The sequence below is a fragment of the Aotus nancymaae genome, unplaced genomic scaffold (assembly GCF_030222135.1).
Source record: "Aotus nancymaae isolate 86718 unplaced genomic scaffold, 86718_ANA_hifiasm-v0.15.2.pri h1tg000032l_0, whole genome shotgun sequence".
In the NCBI taxonomy this organism is placed as follows: Eukaryota; Metazoa; Chordata; class Mammalia; order Primates; family Aotidae; genus Aotus; species Aotus nancymaae.
In genome coordinates, this window is record NW_026988445.1 from 18,496,329 (window position 1) to 18,514,985 (window position 18,657).

Below are 18,657 nucleotides of genomic sequence, written 5' to 3' on the forward strand. Positions count from 1 at the left end.
TTTGCTTCTCCAGTTTCTGCTTACATCTCATTTTCAACTGTTCCATTGGCCAAAGAAGGTCACACAGAGAACTCAGACATAGGGATGGAGGAAGACTTCACCTATGGATGGGAGGAGCTACAAAACTGTGTGCAAGGGTGTGGATAACAGGGAGGAGGTGACTTGATGACCATTTGCACAATCCACTGTAATATTAAAAGTCAAAATAACTTTAACCCAAGAAAAAGGAGTGTTTCTCAGCAATATTTCATCTTGAAGGTGAGTTTTATCTATCTGAGATACAATTAAGGCCGAGCATGGTGGCTGACACCTGTAATCCCAGCACTTTGGGAGGCTGAGGTGGGTGGACCACAAGGTCAGGAGATCGAGACTATCCTGGCCAACATGGTGAAACCCATCTCTACTAAAAATACAAAACTTAGACAGGCATGATGGTGAGCACCTGTAGTCCCAGCTACTCAGGAGGCCGAGGCAGGAGAATCAATTGAACCCAGGAGGCAGAGGTTGCAGTGAGCTGAGATCACACCACTGCACACCACTGCACTCTGGCCTGGGCAACAGAGCAAGACTCCATCTCAAAAATAAAAAAATACAATTAAAAGCATTTGTCCCTAGATAACCACCACATGAAAGAAAAAAGCAGAGAATAATGCAGTATCATTATATTGGGTAGAACTGGGTTTCCATTAACAATGGAAAGTTGAGATACTCTTGAAATAATGAATAATGATAACTGGATCAAGATCTCTATTCTTTATTTTTCCCCATTTAACATATAGACCCACTATTAAAACAGGGTCACACTCACACATTCTGAAAATGCACTTTAATGGCAGGGCTACCTGGCAAGGGTGGTAATGCTTTAGGCCTCTTCTGGGTTCAGACCACAGCAATCCTGTCTGGTACAACTTGCCAGCTCCATTCTAATCACCTCACCCCAGTGGCTGGAGTCACCAGATGTCAGAAAGGCAACCCACTGATAAAAGAAAGAATGCTTACCTGGGAACCCTGACTGCCAAGCTCTGAATGTTTCAGTTAGATGGAATGAGAAAAATAATTGCCTGTCAAAACAGTTAATTGCATTCGAGAAACCTTGTGTCCATCGTTCTTTTTGACAGGAGGCCTCATATTTCTTCTTCTAGAATGACTCTCAGCTGATGTTGGTTTTTTAGTCTGTATGAGTGATGGACAAGCTGTCACCACCTGTTAGATTTTGGGTGGTCCGGGGGGACCATCCCAGGTTCGAGGAAAGTTGGCAAGGGAAAAAGGAGCATCTGATAGGAGCAATCAGTGAAGTCCTTGGGTGAGTGAATTTTTATTTATTTACATACCGTTCTCCTCCTCATGAAAAGGAGATTTTAGGTGGCCTCCAAAAATATGACAGAATTTTACAAATAAATTAGAATAAAAGGGAAACAGGGCAGAATTGTTAAAGTGAAATACTAATTGGGTACGAGTTTTTTTTTTTTTTTTTTTTTTTAAGGCAGAAAAGATTTCTTTTCCTCTTCCATTGTTAGATTAATGGCTATAACAAAAGACTGAGCAAGGCCAATTTGTTCCGATTCATCTCTGGCCCTGTGTCTTCACATAAGGATGTTCCTTTTCTCTGGGTATAGGAAGGGCACTTCTCTAGTGAGGGTTTTCTGACCTGCTTCAGGGGAGAAGGGCAGGAGAAAACTGAATAGTGACCTTCCTGGGTTTTATGGCATCCATCAAGGAAGAAGGAGTGAGGGACAGTGAGAGAGATTTTCCTGTTTCTGCTGTTTTCTCAAATGCCAAGGTGCCATATTCTTGGGGTAGAATGTCCTGAACCCCATCGATAACCTATTTCATGAGTCCCAGTGTTGATGAGATAAAATTTAGCCAATTCCTCTGGAGAAGAGAATTTCTTCCTACTCTTAGCCTTTGAAATATAATTCTCCAGAGAGTCCACATAGTGAAGATACCTGTAATACTGTGACCAGGTGCCTTACCAACCTCCTGTTGTAAATACTGGGTGACCAGCTTCATAGGTTAGGAAGCCCCAAGGGTTAGGCCTCCTCAGCCAGTTACCTAATGAGGCCCAGAAAGTCAAGGCCCTGTGGGTCCAGATGTTACAGCCAACTTCAGGGGCATAGAAAGATCATCAGTAAGGGTTCAGCTGCCCTCTGGATTCCTGAAGGTTTTTAGAAAAGTGCTAAGAACTATTTTAAGGGAACCTAAAACTGGGTTCTCCTTTAGAAAAGAGACATTTGGCCGGGTGTGGTGGCTCATGCCTGTAATCCCAACCCTTTGGTAAGGCAAGGCGGGTGCATCACAAGGTCAAGACATCGAGATCATCCTGGCCAACATGGTGAAACCTCACCTCTACTAAAAATACAAAAATTAGCTGGGCATGGTGGTGCACACCTGTAGTCTCAGCTACTTGGGAGGCTGAGGCAGGAGAATCGCTTGAACCCGGGAGGCAGAGGTTGCAACGAGCTGAGATCGTGCCACTGCATGCCACCCTGGGCGACAGAGTGAGACTCCGTCTCAAAAAAGAAGAAAAAAAGGAATGAGACATTAACACATTTACATAAAGGCCACATGCAAGTGTATGCCACAGGGCTGATAGAGACACCAGGGAGGCTGCCCCACCTAGGCCTAGCTGGGACTGGGACATGTGCTCTCCCAGGCTCACACAGACAGGGAGGTATGCCCAGTCAATCCTGATGAGATTCTGGACCAGATTTCTTTACAGGAAGCTGAACTCACAGGACTACTTGGAAAATAGAAAGAGAATAGGTGAAGTAACTACAGAAACATTCTGAGCCCCTGATAACTCCAGCTTTCTAGTTCTTACGGAGGCAGAGAGCATGCTGTTCAGGTGCAGATGCTAGAGTTGGACACATCCAGATGTCAGTGTGAAAGGAAAATAAAATTCGGGACCCCAAACTCACTACACCAAAGGGAAAAGGTAAGCTTGGAAGCTGAGTCACACAAAAAACTGTCTTTTGTTCCCAAAAAGACAGCTACAAGATAAAAGGACACATATTTTTCCAGGTGGCCTCCCTCACTTTGACAATGTGAACTAACAGCTTATCTTCATGGGCATGGGACAAGAGGAGACTAGAAATCATCCCCCCTACCTTCCCCAAGAAAAATGCATATTTAACTTCTGCTTCTGCTGTTTACTTTATCCTATGTAAAGAACAGATTTACTCAGCATGAGGCAAATACATAATTGACTATTTCTCTACCCTCTCCTTTTCACATACAACATGCAGATTCAGTGAGCGCTAACTGAAATCTCACAAGCATGTGACCATATCCTCCTTCTTTTTCTTCTTTCCTCCTTTCCGCTCCTGCCCACTTTTTTCCCTTTAAATATTAAAGCCCTGAAACTCCTCTTTGGAAAAAATACAGGCCACGGGTCCTACTGTGGCTTGTGTCTCCACTTCCTGGGTGCATTCTCAACCTTGGCAAAATGAACCTCTCCACTGATTGATCCTCACCTAAGTCATTTTCTTCAGTGTACACCAGCATTACCACTGGTGGGCTGAGTGGCACCAAACAAGTGACATGACCTAACTAACATAAGCTACGTAGTCCTAGACTCCTTATGATGGCAGGAGTGGCCAATCTGGAGTGGCTGCTGTGAAGACGCTGGTTGCAGTGGGGGAGACACAGCTAGGGCTGGGTACTCCATGGAGCCACCCAGAGCCAGGAACAGGCAGGCGCCACACCCTCTTCTGAGTTGAAGGGGTGGGAGCCTCGCCTTGCTGGGCACAGATGCAGCCTCCCAGCTGTGGCTGTGGATCTAGGCATCCCTGTGCTCTGGAGGGCCTGGAAAGACCCCCTGCTCCCGCAGGCTTGGAAATGCCTGCTCCTGCTGTCTGGCCTCTCCCTGTTCCCAGTGCCCACTCCAATTTTGGAAAAGTTGTGGCAGAGCCTGGGCTCTGTCACTACTGGCCATGTGTGTGTGTACTTGGGGTAGTGCTGACACACCAGCACCCTGCTGCCTTGGTCCCCTCTAGACTTTGGGCACTGAAGAGCACAGGTGGGAGGCCAAGGGGGTGCTGGGTGTGGCTTGGTGAGGGCCTGCAGGCACCCCTCAGCATGAACAGCCTGGGCACCATGGGTTACATGTAGATGGCAGCAGGAGGCAGACAGGCTTCTGGGTGGAAAGGGGCAGGCCCCTGGTGAAGCCCCACCTTCAACCAGGGAGGGCCTGAAGGCTGGGGGCTGGGCTGCCAGTTCCATGAGCAGCCAGGAGCGAAAACCTCTGGTGCTTTTTCTGGGCCACCCATAAACCAATCAGCATGCACTTCCTCCCTTCTGAACCTATAAAATCCCTTGGACTCAGCTGGACTCAGACCCAGGGAGATGTCAGGACAACTTGCCTGCAGATAGGAGCTACCCACTCTGGGTCTCCTCTCTGTTGATCTGCTAAGGGCTGCACACTCATCAGGATGACATGCCTTTGGATAGGCGCTACCCACTCCAGGTCTCCTCTCTGGTGAGGGCTGCACACTTGTCAGGACGACCTCTGCCTTCAGATAGGAGCTACCCACTTTGAGTCTCCTGAGAGAGACTTTACTGTCACTCAGTAAAGCACTTCTTCATCTTGCTCACACTACAGTTGTCTGCACACCTCATTCTTCTTGGATGTCAGACAAGAACTCATGACCCGCTGAATGGCAGGACTGAAAGCTGTAATACAAAAGGGCTGAGACACACCCCCTGCTCGCCATGTTGTGGGCAACAAGAAGGAGAGAAGGAGAGAAGAGCTGCAGCCCTTTGGGGACCCCAGACCTAGGAGCTTCCCCAGCCAGGGCTCTAACACCCTCTTTTGGGCTCTGCAGTTCCTGGTGTCTCCAAGCTTGTGGGTGCCACTGTGTTCCCCAGTGCCTGCAGTGGAAGCCACTTGTGGTACACCTGGTCCAGCTGCAGCCTCTCAGGAAGTCAGTGCCCATGCAGGCACCTGCACCTGGAGCTGCCTTCCCTGCCACAGCCAACGTTGCTGGCTGTGCACAGTGGCCGGACTTCACAATCACTCACCCACACATCCCTCACCACACCCCACCTGGCTCGCCCTTGGCAGGCATGGGATCCGGGCTACAAGCATAAGCCAGGTGCTGCCTGCCAGGCCAAGTGGGCAGAACGAGTCTAGTGGGCCCTAGCAAAACTTAGGCAAAGGCATCACTGGCCACAGAGCTTTCTGGCTGGAAAGGCTACACCTGAAGGATCCTGTGACACTTACATGACAAAGAGCTATGCATTTGTTAGTACATGGCTGCAAGTTACACAGCATTCAACTAACCCAAGCTTAACCAAAAAGGATGATATTCATCTCACACAACTGGGCATCCAGGAATCTAACGTCCAGGGCTGGTTGAATGGCTCATCAGAGGGCTCAAAGACTCAGGCTCTTTCTAAATTCCTTTTTTTTAGAACTTTCATCCTCATGCTGCTCCTCTGGGCTTTGTGTCTGAGTTCCAGGCAGGAAGAAGGCAGAAAAGACCAAGCCTTCTGAATAAGGCTTTGTTATTTTCTCCAGAGGAGAAGAAACTTCAGCTTGTATCTCATTGGTCAGAGTCTGTCACATGGTCATCCACAGCTGCAAGGAAGGATGGGAATGCTGCTCCCCTTGCTTCTCCATTATGGTAGAGGAGGGCAAGGGAATGGTCATGGCATGTGGGTAGCCATTCCTCACTGCATCTCCCAAGCCAGGAACAGCGTTTCTGTCAAAGCCTTTTTGGGGAGTGTCTTTAAAGCATTTAGCCCAGTACCTGGAACATAGAAAGTACATAAATGTTGCTATTATTCATGCCACAGGGCAGACCACCTGAAAATACGGTCTTGGCTAGCTGGACCTAGAGATCTGTCAACTAAATGTACCAGATTTCCCAGGTCAGTCATATTTTGAGTCATTCATTGCCTGAACATGCATTAAATAATGAGCTGCGATTTAGGGTTCAGAAAATCTGATCAACATACTGAGAAACAGTTCTGGTGGCAAGGGTTGAAATCAAAATTGTTTGATATGGCTTTCAGGGAATCAACGTATAAGCCTGGGAAATGGAAGAAATAAATCCATGAGGTATTTCTATACAGAAATGCAGCAATATAATAACTGTGCTCTGAAGAAAAAAAACGGAGTTTAATTCTCTTGGGGAAATCTAGGCTTTATGGAACGAGTACGGTGTTTTTTCTTTGCCCAGTAAAAATTATAGAGAGGAAAAAGGATTTTCTTACAGAACTTACTATTAATTTACAGGAGCTAGGATTCAGAACTCTGCTCCCCATCCTCCTCCAACCTAGAAGAGACTGAATCTGTGCCCCGGGGCATGCATACTGAGAAGCCATTTAGAATGCTACCCCTGAGGGGATAGGGTGCTGACCACAATTACTTGTGGAAACCCAGCCAGAGGTGATCTTCCTGGAGCTCCTTCCCTAAGGTCTAGTCCACTCCATTTGGTGGTTGGAAAGCAAGAAGGAAGCAGGGCTAGGTATTCTATCAACCATCTACAAATAGTGTGAGCTGCCAGCCTTGCTCTGTGTAGTACATGAATTTCAAAGGAGAGGACACGGGCGGCAGAGACTGGCACCGAGGCTTGGCGTTCTGGGAATCTCTGTGTGAAGGCAAAGTCGCTGCTAAACTTAGAAATTTGATCTACTTCCTTATTTGTGACAGTGTCGTTTTTAGTTCCCTGTGGAATTCCAGGTCTGCCCTGCTAATTCTAGAAAGCTGAAGGAGGGTTAGGAGGAGGTCATATAACCAATACATAATGCACAGGTACTAATTAAAGATCAAACCCACAGGATGTTAAGGGATATTTCATTGTATGGGCCAGCCAAGTGTCACAGCCCAAGGCTTCAGCAATGTGGAAGAGCCCTTTTCAAGTGCTCTGACCTAGAATCTGCTCTTTCTGTCAAATGCCAGAGCAGGCCATATCACTTTCTCAACCATTAAAACTATGCAAAGAGAAAGAATGCACAGAACAAACGCAGGAAGCCATCTCGGTAATAAGCACCTGCAGCTTTCACTTTAGGGAGATGCACTGAGAAAGGCAAATCCTCTTAAATGCCAAGATTGCATTGACTTTACACTGCTAATTTAGGAATAGAAGTCATCAGTGTCTGCCCTTCCTGGGGTCCTTCAAACCAGCTCAGCCCATCCAGGCATTATAATCTGCATGCCTCTAATGGTGAAGTAGGGGCTGCAACATGTGACTTAAAAATACCACAGCCCCCGTAACCCTCTCTCTGGAAAATATAGGAAAATATCATTTCAGTGCCTACTTGCATGGACAGGTTTGTCCCAGAGAACACAGAGGAGACTCACTGGGACACAGACCCGGGATGAGGAGAAATAGGATCTTGAAAGGACTGGACTGGACTTTCTCACATCTTGCTTGAGGGCTCAGAGATTCCTTAGCAAGGAGGGAAGGCTGAGCCTGCAGCCTGTCCCTGTCTATTTTAGCCTGGCCTATATGGCTACCCATGTAACTGCCCAGCAGGTTCACTTTGCCTGCTGCCTAGACAGAACCAATTTATCAAGACAGAGGAATTGCAATAGAGATAGAGTAATTCATGCAGAGCTGGCTGTATGGGAGACGGGGGTTTTATTATTACTCATATCAGTCTCCCTGAGCATTTGGGGATTGGTTAGGGCCAATTGGTTAGGGCCTCTTTTTTCTCTCAGGGAACTAATGCTCTGAAAAGGTATCTGGGCACAACAGTTTCAGGAAGTGCTTTTGAGCACACTTTTATTTTTGTATGGTAACCAGTGGTTAAGATTGCTGATGGCCTGGATTAGCAAAGAGGAAGACAACTTTTACCACAGTTCCCTGCCTTCACAAGAGGTGTCAGATTAAGATGTGTATGCTACAAGAATGTTGCAGTGAACACCATTTCAGAGCTCTCAGTGCTCTCTTAATTCTTAGTTCAGGAATTAAGATACTTGGAATAGCTGTGGAGGAAGAACCTAAATTGCAAACATCTGCTGTCGCCAGCTATCAACCCAAGTCAGTGAATTGTTAACTGTATATCCTAAAAACGTCAAAATGCTGCATCTGGTTAAATGGGGGGGAAGCTGAAGGTGCTTGCTCCATTTGCCTTGTTTACTCATCCTGCCCTATAATGTCTGTAATCATGAAGATGGAATAAATTGTAACATTTTCTATAAAAAAAAAAAAAGGATTTTTTTTAGGATAACTAAAAAAATGTTTAAGGATAACTTGATGGGTGGGGACAGTAAGTTTCACACTATAAACAGAAGTTACAGGCAAACATCAGTCAACACCTGGGGGAAGGGGAGGCTTCCTGATCATATGTGGATTTAAACATTTTCTGATTGGCAATTGGTTGGGAGAGTTAAGTTGTTATCTAAAGATCTGGAAAAGTGGGATGTGACCTGGATGCAGCCACCGTGGAAAGCATCTCACTGCCCCATCTTGGGGACAGTGGCAGGTAAGGACTGCACTCTGTCTCTCTGGGCACTGCCCTGCTGGGAGACCATGCTTCCTCAGCTACATGGGATCACTTGGACATCAGTGTGCCCCAGGTGCTTGATGGTACTTATGACTAGCTGTACCAGATCTGAATGTCCTCCTTTCACATTTATGGGGTAAGTAAAATAAGGACTATCCCTCTGTATTCAAGGCACTGGCGTCAGGTTTTTTGATACTTGCTCTCCACCCATTCTTGACTGATAACTATCTTCTAGTAGAATCTCTTTTTATTGAGGCTAATGACTTTTCACTGGGCATAAGGTTCCCTAAAGACCCATACCCATGAGTGCCCCTGCTTCAGCCCCAGCACCTATGCAGAATCTGCACAGACCAGCTCTTGCCTGTTGTGTGCTAAGTGAGTTCACGTTGCAGTTGGCAGTGGCAGTGAGGAGAGCTGAGTCATTCCACCACATCATTCTGGTAGCATACAAAGCCATGAGTCAGCATGGACCCAGGCAGCCCTTCTCATGCAACCCAGCAGGTTGGCTTCAAAACACATTCTAAAATTTCTTTTTTCTTCTTTTTCTCCTTTCTCCCTAGTCTCAAGATGTAACCTTGAAGCAAACTGCAGAAACCTTTTTTCTCTTAGTTTTACAACATAGCCTTGAAATTTACTTTGAAATTCCCCTCTCTTGGTTTCCCACCATACACTCTATTACCCCATACACATTTATCTAACTGTTTGCTTGTTAAACTCATGCCATGCACATTTATCTAACTATATGCTTGTTAAGAAATTCCAGGGGCAAATTAAAAACAAACCAGGTGTAAAAGCCCAGTTGTGGAATTCTCCCCCCGTTGAAGATTGGATGCTCTAAAGGCTGTCCATTGTGGAGATGGCACAACCTATGGTACAGGTGGACCATAACTCAAGATAGGCATTGAAACAAGACATACAGCCCCTGCACCCCCACACAACTCCTGCGTGCCTGCCATATCAAGATTCCCTTTTTAAACCACTGCACTCAGGCCAAACTTTGGAAATGGTTCTCTTAGAGCATGAGCCTTGGCCATGTACCGACTCCCAGTGCTAGCTTTGGAACTAAAGTCACTTTCCTTTCACTGCACTTCATCCTTGTTATTGGCTTTGGAAGCAGCCAGAAGCCGAGCCAGCAGCCGAGCAGCCGAGCAGATCTGCTGAGTCAGCATCTTCTGTTGTGGGTCTTCAATTGAATCAGAGGAAGCTGAATTTGGGAACACTGATCTCAAGGACAGAATGGATATTCCTATTTCCAAGTCAAATGATCATCATTTGCCTATCAATAGATACTATTGGCTGCAAATAGAACACAAATTTTCTCTTTCTTCCTTGCAGTCAGAGCCTCAATTGTGCTCAGGTATCTATCCATTCCTTGTTCAGCCTCCTGCCTCAGGAGGTGCAGATTCCACCACTAGCTCCAAAGAAGAGCCAGCTGGGTGTGAGGACAATGATGTCATTTCCTGTTGCCAGGGTTGATTCAAAATTAGACATGCGACCCCACTCCCAACAATAGGAAGTGAGATAGCCAGGCGCCGTGCCTCACACCTGTAATCTCAGCACTTTGGGAGGCGGAAGTGGGCAGATCACAAGGTCAGGAGTTTGAGACCAGCCTGGCCAACATAGGGAAACCCCATCTCTACCAAAAATACAAAAACAAAAAAATTAGCTAGGCATGGTGGCAGGCACCTGTAATCCCAGTTACTTGGGAGGCTGAGGCAGGAGAATCACTTGAACCTGGGAGGCAGAGGTTGCAGTGAGCCGAGATCACACCACTGTACTCTAGCCTGGTGACAGTTTGAGACTCTGCCTCAAAAAAAAAAAAAAAAGAAAGAAAGAAATTTTTTAAAAAAGAAGTGAGATAAAGATCTCCAGGAGTTTCTCTCTCCTAAGAAAGCACTTTCAGAGGAGACCATAGCTCTTCTTTCATCAGCTGTTGGGTCTAGATATGATGTCTGGAATAGCTGCAGCCATATAGCTACTGGCTCAAGGGCCACAAAGCAGAAAGAGGAATATAATTTTGATATAGTTGGACTCCTAAATCAGGTAATCTATAAGCTAAAAACAAATTTGAAGTCCCCCAAATAACCGAATGGACTATCTCCTAGCCAAGAGAACCCCAGAGTAACCTTGAAAACTGAGTTATCTGCCATGGTGGATGGGGGCTCAGACACACCTTGTTATACCCGCTCCCTTACTAATCACAATTAGGCTTTCTTCTCTAAGGGCTTGACAGAAACAAGCCCTTTCTAAAGACTCCACCACTGATATTGACAAACTGCCAGATGCTACCTCTGCTTTTTTGACTGATAAGAGACCACTGGCCAGGCAATAGTTCTGGTTAGTCTATGAAGAATGCACCACAGTACGTTTTTGTGCCCTCTGCTTCACTTTTGGCCACCAGAGGGCCGAAACTCCTCCCTCAGGTCATGCTGATGCTGCTATCTTTTGTATCTGGGACCCATGAAGGGGCATGAAGCTCAACTGCTCACCTGCATGTTTCTCCTTTCATAGTCATGACTCTTCCTAGAGCTTATTAAATATATATATATGTGGCCACCCTGCTCAGCATAAATTCCTGTTCCCTTTGTTCCTTCCTCACAGTGTCAGGCTGGCCCTCCCTGGCCTGGCTGGGGACTCTGCTTCCCAGCCTGTCAGGATGGCCACCCTGCAGGCTGCACCCTTTTATAAGAAATAAATTCCCTGATTTATGAACGTCATCATTCTTCAGTTGACAGATCCTTAAACACCCTTCCCTCACATATACACCTGCTCAGGACTAGAAAATGTAGTTATCATAGTATGGCTACATTTCCATCTTGACCACCTGTGCTTGTCAAAGACCCACTAACATCTCAAAGCTCTTTTCAAATTGTGCCTCCTCCACCGGGGGAGCCCATCACAATCTCTCTCTCCTCACTGCATTTTCATTTCCCTTAAAATTTGTATCCCTGTTTATAGTCATTTGCACACACATCGACCTTCCCTTCCTCACTGTGAGATGCTGGGAATTAGGGACTTGTCAATCACCTCCCCATCTCCACCCAACATCTACCCCAGGTGTGGCAGAGCGTGCCCTCAGTAGATTCTTGCAGAGCTGATGAAAACCCAGCGCTGAGTGGCACAAGGTGTGTGCGTGGGAACTGCACGCTGCCCGTGCTTGTTGACAGAGTTTTCCTTTGCCATGGTAGAGTCCCAAGTTAACATGCAACCAATTTTCCCTAAAGCAGCCATGGAGAGGTATGATGGAGTTGCTCTATTCAGTATTATTACACCTCCAATACCCCGTACTTCTGAGCAAAGACAATTTCACTAGGTAATTTCAGGGCCAAGGTTTCTTCTTCTTTTTTAATGTCACATTATTTGCATTTCAGGAATCTGAATTTAAATGGATAAAAACCACAATTTAATTTGGAACAAACCTGGATAGAAGAAACATACTCTTTAAAAAAAAAAAAAAAAAAAGAGGAGTAAGGGGGTGGGAAAAGAATCATCCTGTGGAAAATTTAGTCACAAATTGGATTTTCCTTTTTCTGGTACTTTAATTTGCTCCTCCCATGCTTTTGTTATTTGACTTAAAAAAACACACACGCAAAAACCTTTAACTGGTAATAATAGTGCCTACAAGTTAAGAATTTCCTTTTAATAGTATCAATCATAATGGTAGCTACAGTGTAGCTATTTTATTAGCAAATTAAGTAATTTCTAGTCAATCAAAATGAATTTATTTTCTAACAGCTATTTTATTATCTTCACATTTTTTCTTTGCAGAGCTTCTAGAAAGTTTTTGCCCCAGTCAACCAGATTAACTTATATTTTCTCCTCTTTCTTTCCCTCCCTCCTTCTTGCTCAATTATTTAAAAGAAGCGTTCTCAAACGCCTTAACCTTTGGGTCTCAATAATGAATAAAAGGATATATTATATATTATCAAGGATAGCCTTTTCTAAAAATGTAGTTTGGACATAGTTTCCTGTTTTCTGGACAGTAGCCAGCAGTGGTAAGTAGGTACAGACAGGGATCACATCTCTATAGTCCATTTTTTTAATGCTGCTTTTTAAATCTCTGACTAAATTTGTCATAGAGGTTTCAACATAGAAAGCAGTTAAAGCTTTACTTTTTCTTAAAATATAAAGTGAAGCCTTCTACCTGCAAAATAACCAACCAGGAGCAAAGTGGGGAGAAGTCATCCAACTTTATTTTTCTTTCCCTCCCTTTTTTTTTTTTTTTTTTGCCTCAAAGGCAATGACCCTCCAAGCACAATGGGGGCTACTGTGATTGTTCCTGACACCCAGGTGTCAAGGGCATGTGTTGGTTGAGTGGTAAAGTGTAGGAGAGAATGTCAGTGACAGTTGCTGCTCCCAGGGGCATTTACCTGTGCTGCATAAAAGACCTGACGGTGCTGGGTGGGGGCACCTTCGGTTAGCTGGGACTCTGGGCTAGAAGTGTGGGGCCCATTCATGGCACTCAATGAAAACTTTCTGATTTGGGTTATTGAGTTGAGTGAAGTCTTCCTCTAAAGACACGTCATGACAGCACAGGACAGAAAGAGATTTGCCCCATCAAGCATAAATCCTGTTAACACATGAAGTAGACAGCAGCAATTTGCAAAGGGCATTAGCAAGAAGGGGACTTTCTGGAAATTACCAAGTGGTAAAGACTCAACCCATAAAGACTTGATTTTCAGGAAAGGAAGAAGCAAAGAAACAGTCCTGAAGGAGGAGGGGCCGTGGAAAGGTTTCGCTTCCCAGGGCTGGAGGAGTAGGGTAGGCCCTGCGGGACACAGAGAGAGACCCTTCTGTCCTTATTCTGAATTTTCCTAAGAAAAAAAAAGCATCAGAAGTCCCGCACATCGCCCTGTGAAATCCCCAGTTGGCCTGCCTGTCTGTTTCCAGGACAACATCCTTCGATCTGTCCTGTCATTGGCTTCTCCCTCCCTGCTGAATAAATGGACAGCAAGTGCTCTCTTCCTCACATTGTACAATAATGACAGTACAATAACAACAAACCCTCCCGATCCTGTGACCTCTTCCCACTGCTTTGTCTTTTCTTTGCTTCCCTCAGCTGCATTCCTGAGGTTAGTTATGACTGACAGCTGCCCACTCCACTGCATCTCCTTCTATCATCCTATAAACCCACCCTGACTAGGCCTTCATTCTTCCCAGTCTTCTCAGTCTGCTCTTGTCCAGATACCCGGACCTGTCCGTTGCTAAATCCAGGGGTCGGTGTCCCAGTCTTGATGACTGTTGCCTCCTCCAAAGACTTTCTTCTCTGGGTCTTTAGGACACCTGCTCTTTTGGTCTCTGTGCTATTGTGAAGCATATATTCGGTCTTTGTCCCACTTCCGGCATATAAATCCTAAAATCCCTGGCGTCTCCAAAGTGATATCTTTTTGGATGCTCATGAGCTGACTAATGGCTGGCAGCCCCTACGTAGCTTCAGGAAGGGGGCCGGCTACCTGAAAGACCACAGCAGGATTAGATGGGTGACTCAGCCCCACCCCAACCTGGGCTTTTGATAGACACTAAAAACAAGGGGCAGGCTTAAGGATGGAGCCCTCAACCGGTGGGATCTGATGCTGCCTCCAGATAGACATGGTCAGAATGGAGTTGGATTGGAACACAACCCACTGATAACTGCTGCAGAGTTGATTCCATGCTTGTTGGTAGGAAGAAATCCTCACATACTGGGTCACAGAATTCTTCTGTGTTGATTATTTTTGATAAGAGAATAGAGAAAAACACTTCAAGTGTGTTTTTCACACTCAGAGTCTCCTATAGTGCTTGATGGGCTGCTCCTTCTCAGCCTCAGTGTCATCTGTGAGTTTCTCTTCCTCTTTCTAATTTCCAAGCACTGGCTTCTTAGGACTTCTCGGTGCTTTCCATGTTCACCCCCATCCCACGGCTTTAAAGGCATCTAAAGGAGGAAGATATTCATACTAATGTCTAGACCTGCCTTCCAAATTTCACGCTCACACACTACACATCTCCCCTGACATTCTATAGGCCTCTCAAATTTTGCACGTCCAGAGCCGAACTCTCAATTTTTACCACAGACATGTTCTCCGCACAGTCCTTCACATCTCAGTTCCCATGTCAACCTCATTCTTTCTAGTTGCTCATGTAAAAAATGAAAAAATTCTGGAGTCCCATATTCCATATCCCAACCATCAGCAAATCCTTTCTACTCTGCTTCAAAATCTATACAGAATCTGACGGCTCACATTCCCTCTGGCCTGCATTGCTGCAGTGGACTTCCAACCAGTGTCCCTGAGTCCTTCCTTGTCCCTACCCCCTCCACTCCTGGAGTGGCTCTTGTTCTCAGTCGATGCGAGCTGGAGAGCTGGGGGACGTTATAGCTGGATTTAATTAGGGCGACACAGGGCAATGGAAGGAACATGTCCCAGCAAATTCCTGACTGCTAGAGCGAAAGGAAAGCCACCTTCATGGTGACATTTCCTGCAATAAATAGGTCAAATTCTAGTTCCTTCCTTCTCTTCCATTTGTGAGTCTCTGACCTGGCAAAGGAAAGTTACCTAAAATGTATCCATTCTGTCCTTTCTCCTTTTATGTGAGCCTGAAGATTTGAACAGTGAATCATCCAGACACAGACAGGGACTGACATAGGTGCAGACCTCGCTCCAGCAGGAAGACCAAACAGAAAACCACCAGATCTGCTAAAAGATAATGCGGTTAATGCTAAGAAGCACATTCCCAGTGGTTAGAACAAAGGTCTCCTAAAGTACTACTTACTATAAGAAACACAAGAACAATTTGGAAATTGTCAACTTCAGGTCCTCAAGATGATCTAGGAGAACTTTACATCTACAAATCTAGAGAAGGAAAGTTTCTGAACTCATAAAACAATGAATGGAGAGGACAAATAGGATCGTTAAGAACAGCAGAGAGGCAGCGAAGGACAGGAATGGTGCTATCAAATAGGTGAAATAAACTAAAAAGAGGAAACACTGTCAGAATGCTGTATTAATCATGTCTCTTATTTTCTGTGTTCTAAATCTTTGACATCGGAGTCCTTGCTGACTCTAGAGCAAGCTTGCCCAACCTGCGGCCTGCATACAGCAAGTCGCCCAGGATGGCTTTAAATGCAGCCCAACATAAATTCGTAAACTTTCTGAAAACATTGTGAGATTCTGCAATTTTTTAAGCTCATCAGCCATCCTTAATTTTATGTGTGGCCCAAGACAATTCTACTTCTTCCAGTATGGCCCAGGGAAGCCAAAAGATTGTACACCCTTCCTCCAGATGGACTGCCCCTCCAGGTTAACAAATTCCTAGAGATACTAAACAACTCACCTGTGAGCACCCACTTCCTACGTAACTCAACCAATACAAAGCCCACACTCTATCCGCCCACCTGCCCTATTACCCCCAGGGCAAGACACCAGACACTGAGGACATTTTCTAAGCCCTAGAGCCTGCTGAAATTTTTCAAGCTAGTAAATCCCAAGCCTGCTTGCTCTGCCTCACCCATTCCTTCCTGTAGAAATAATAATAAAAGCTCTGGTCCCCACTTCACCCGTCTTCCTGTCCTCCTAGTCCACCCTGGTGCTTCCCCATGGTGGGTGGTATGCCCCTCCTCCTGGGAACTGTGAATAACAAACTGCATTTTCAATGGCAAAATCTTACCCTAATCTGTTGGCATTGCTATACTTCAAACTTTCGCTCAATACACTATATTTTAAAGCAAACACATTCACACAAAATATATATAAAACTCAACAGTAAAATATAAGCAACATAGAGAATCCTAGAAAGTAAGAGAGTAGCTATGATAAATAATAATTGGAAGAAAGTTTAGAGAGTAGTGTCAGTTTCAGCACCAGAGATTATTTTTTTAAAGAGATCAGTGTTTAATCTTAGCTGGGAGAATAATTTGAATTTCAAGAATAGACTCAAAATTAGGTAGATGTTCAGGCAGAAATGCCTACAGAAATACAGAGAATAAAAGAGCTACCTATAAAAGAATGAACAGACTTCTCTTCAGCACTCTGTTCCAAAACAGTGAACTGACAATGGGATACCTGTATCCAGCCAAAGTGCCACTTACGTGTGATGTTCACTGAAAAACATTTTCAAACTATGCAAGGACCCAGAAAATATATTACCTTCGAGCTCGCCTTAAAACAATCATCTCTTTCTATACATTAGCCAAGTGATAAGTAAATGTAAATGACCCAAAAAAGAGAGCGAGAACTCTGTTAAACATAATATAGGTTGGGCATCCCTTATCCTAGATGCTTGGGACCAGAAGACTCTGGATCTTTTTTTCAGATTTTGGAATACTTGCATTATACTTACGGGTTGAGCATCTAATCTGAAAATCTGAAATCTTGAAATGCTACAATAGCATTCCTTTCAGGCATCATGTTGGTACTCAAAAAGTTTCAGGTTTTGGAGCATTTTGGATTTCAGACTTTTGTAATAGGGAGACTCAACCTATGCTACTGAAAGGGAATTATTAAGCCCAACCAATTCCTTTCATTCTGTTATAATTGATACAAACATTAAATAATCATTGAAAGAGATGTTGCAAAGTAGCCTAAAATTTTAAATAATTTTGATTGATTGTATTATATTCCTCAGATTAAATTCAGATAAATAGAGTGAAACACAGGGCAGGGAATGCAGCTAAACCCGGAAAAGGACTATCCATGTCCAAGTAGCTCTGCCCAGATAGCAAGGTCATGTAGTCAATGGCTGCAGTGGGCCCAATTCTGGGTGCATGGTAGCAGGGATGGGAGGATGGTAGTTACCAGTTTAGGGAAGAGAGATGCCTCAAAAAATAACAACTGGAGAAGAGATAGAAAATGTTTTATTCCAGATGTTGAGAAAAGAAAAAAGCTAGTTTCTGATATACTTCTTGAGTGTCACTGCTAGTAGAATGAGAGTAGAATGAATAGTTTCTAACTTTCTAGGCATCCAAACGTTCAGTTGTTTCTCAGGAACCTTTTGTTGACTTCAGAATTACTGAATTTAGTAACCTTTCCGAGTATTGTTCAATGACCGCCTTTGGGACTCTGACTGTTGTGATCACAGTACCTAAAATGGACAAAACCAGGTAAGCAGCACCCCTTGCAAAGTATTGTTTTAACAAGATTTATTCCTATCAGGGTCTGCTGCAGATGACTGGGCCCAGGACTAATACAAGTACATGGGTTTTTTTCTGACCCTCTAGGGCAGACATTTCCCAGCTTTCTGGAAATTGCAACGTCCTGTTGTTTGTTTGATTCCCTAATTCCTCTCCAATTCCCTCCACCCAAATTAAATATGGTTTATTTATTTAGTTTTGAATGGATGGGAATTTAAGTTGTTATTGTTCTGGAAATTTTTGGAGACTTTTACAAAATCCTCTTACATAATGTGAGCTATTACTGGGTGCTGAGAATTATAGCTTTAAGGCAATATTCAAAAGAATGAATGGATGCAGAGCCAGGAGGGGGAAAAAGTAAATCAATAGAGGAGTGTGACACAGAATCAGGAAGGGTAGAAATGAACAGAGAACTTAATTAGTAAAAGACAATGGAACTCCCAAATGTCCCCCAACAGAACCTAGGTGGGGGTAGATTTTTATATTCATGTAATTCCCAAGGGGATTGAGTTTACACAATTCATTTATTCAAACAGAAATATTTTTGAACACACACTTGCAATGGTACAGGCAATCTGGTAGCCATCAAAGAAAAAAATAAATATCAATAAAATATGTTTATTCCCTTGAGGAACTTTCTTAAAGATTGTATGAGGGAAAAAGGAACGGGAAACTGAGTCAGAGAATAATAAACAACTATGTTCATGAAGACAGGATGAGAACCCAGGCCCCAGTCATGCCTGTAGACTCTATTGACCCAAATTAGGCTTCTCTTCTTGTTATCAATGTTATTGGGTATCAGAAGAACAGCTGCCTTGTTAATTACCCTTGTTTTGCCAAACAGCTTGGGAGTCTCTCATTAAATAGAAGCTTTCAAGGGATAAGCACAGAATACCCAAGGGAGGCCCTGTTGATGTATCCACATTTATCTAGAAAAGAACTTGATTAAAAGGTGTTGATATTTATAAATTGATATTGATATATATTATATAGTTAGATATTATATAGGTATATACATTGATAGTTTATAATGTCTTATTTGTGAAAGTGACTATAACCTGAATATTTTTTTAAAGAGGATTTGAGAGTTGTACAGAATT

At 44.2% G+C, this 18,657-nt stretch overlaps 1 long non-coding RNA gene across 1 annotated transcript in view; it reads right to left on the reverse strand.

The window, feature by feature from the left end:
* Positions 1–738: 738 nt before the first annotated feature.
* The window catches only part of LOC105722374 (uncharacterized), a 51,816-nt gene continuing 33,897 nt past the window's right edge, over positions 739–18,657 (reverse strand). The window contains exon 3 of the long non-coding RNA XR_001108562.3: positions 739–5,750. This is a non-coding gene — a long non-coding RNA (uncharacterized LOC105722374). The remainder of the gene's footprint in view (positions 5,751–18,657) is intronic.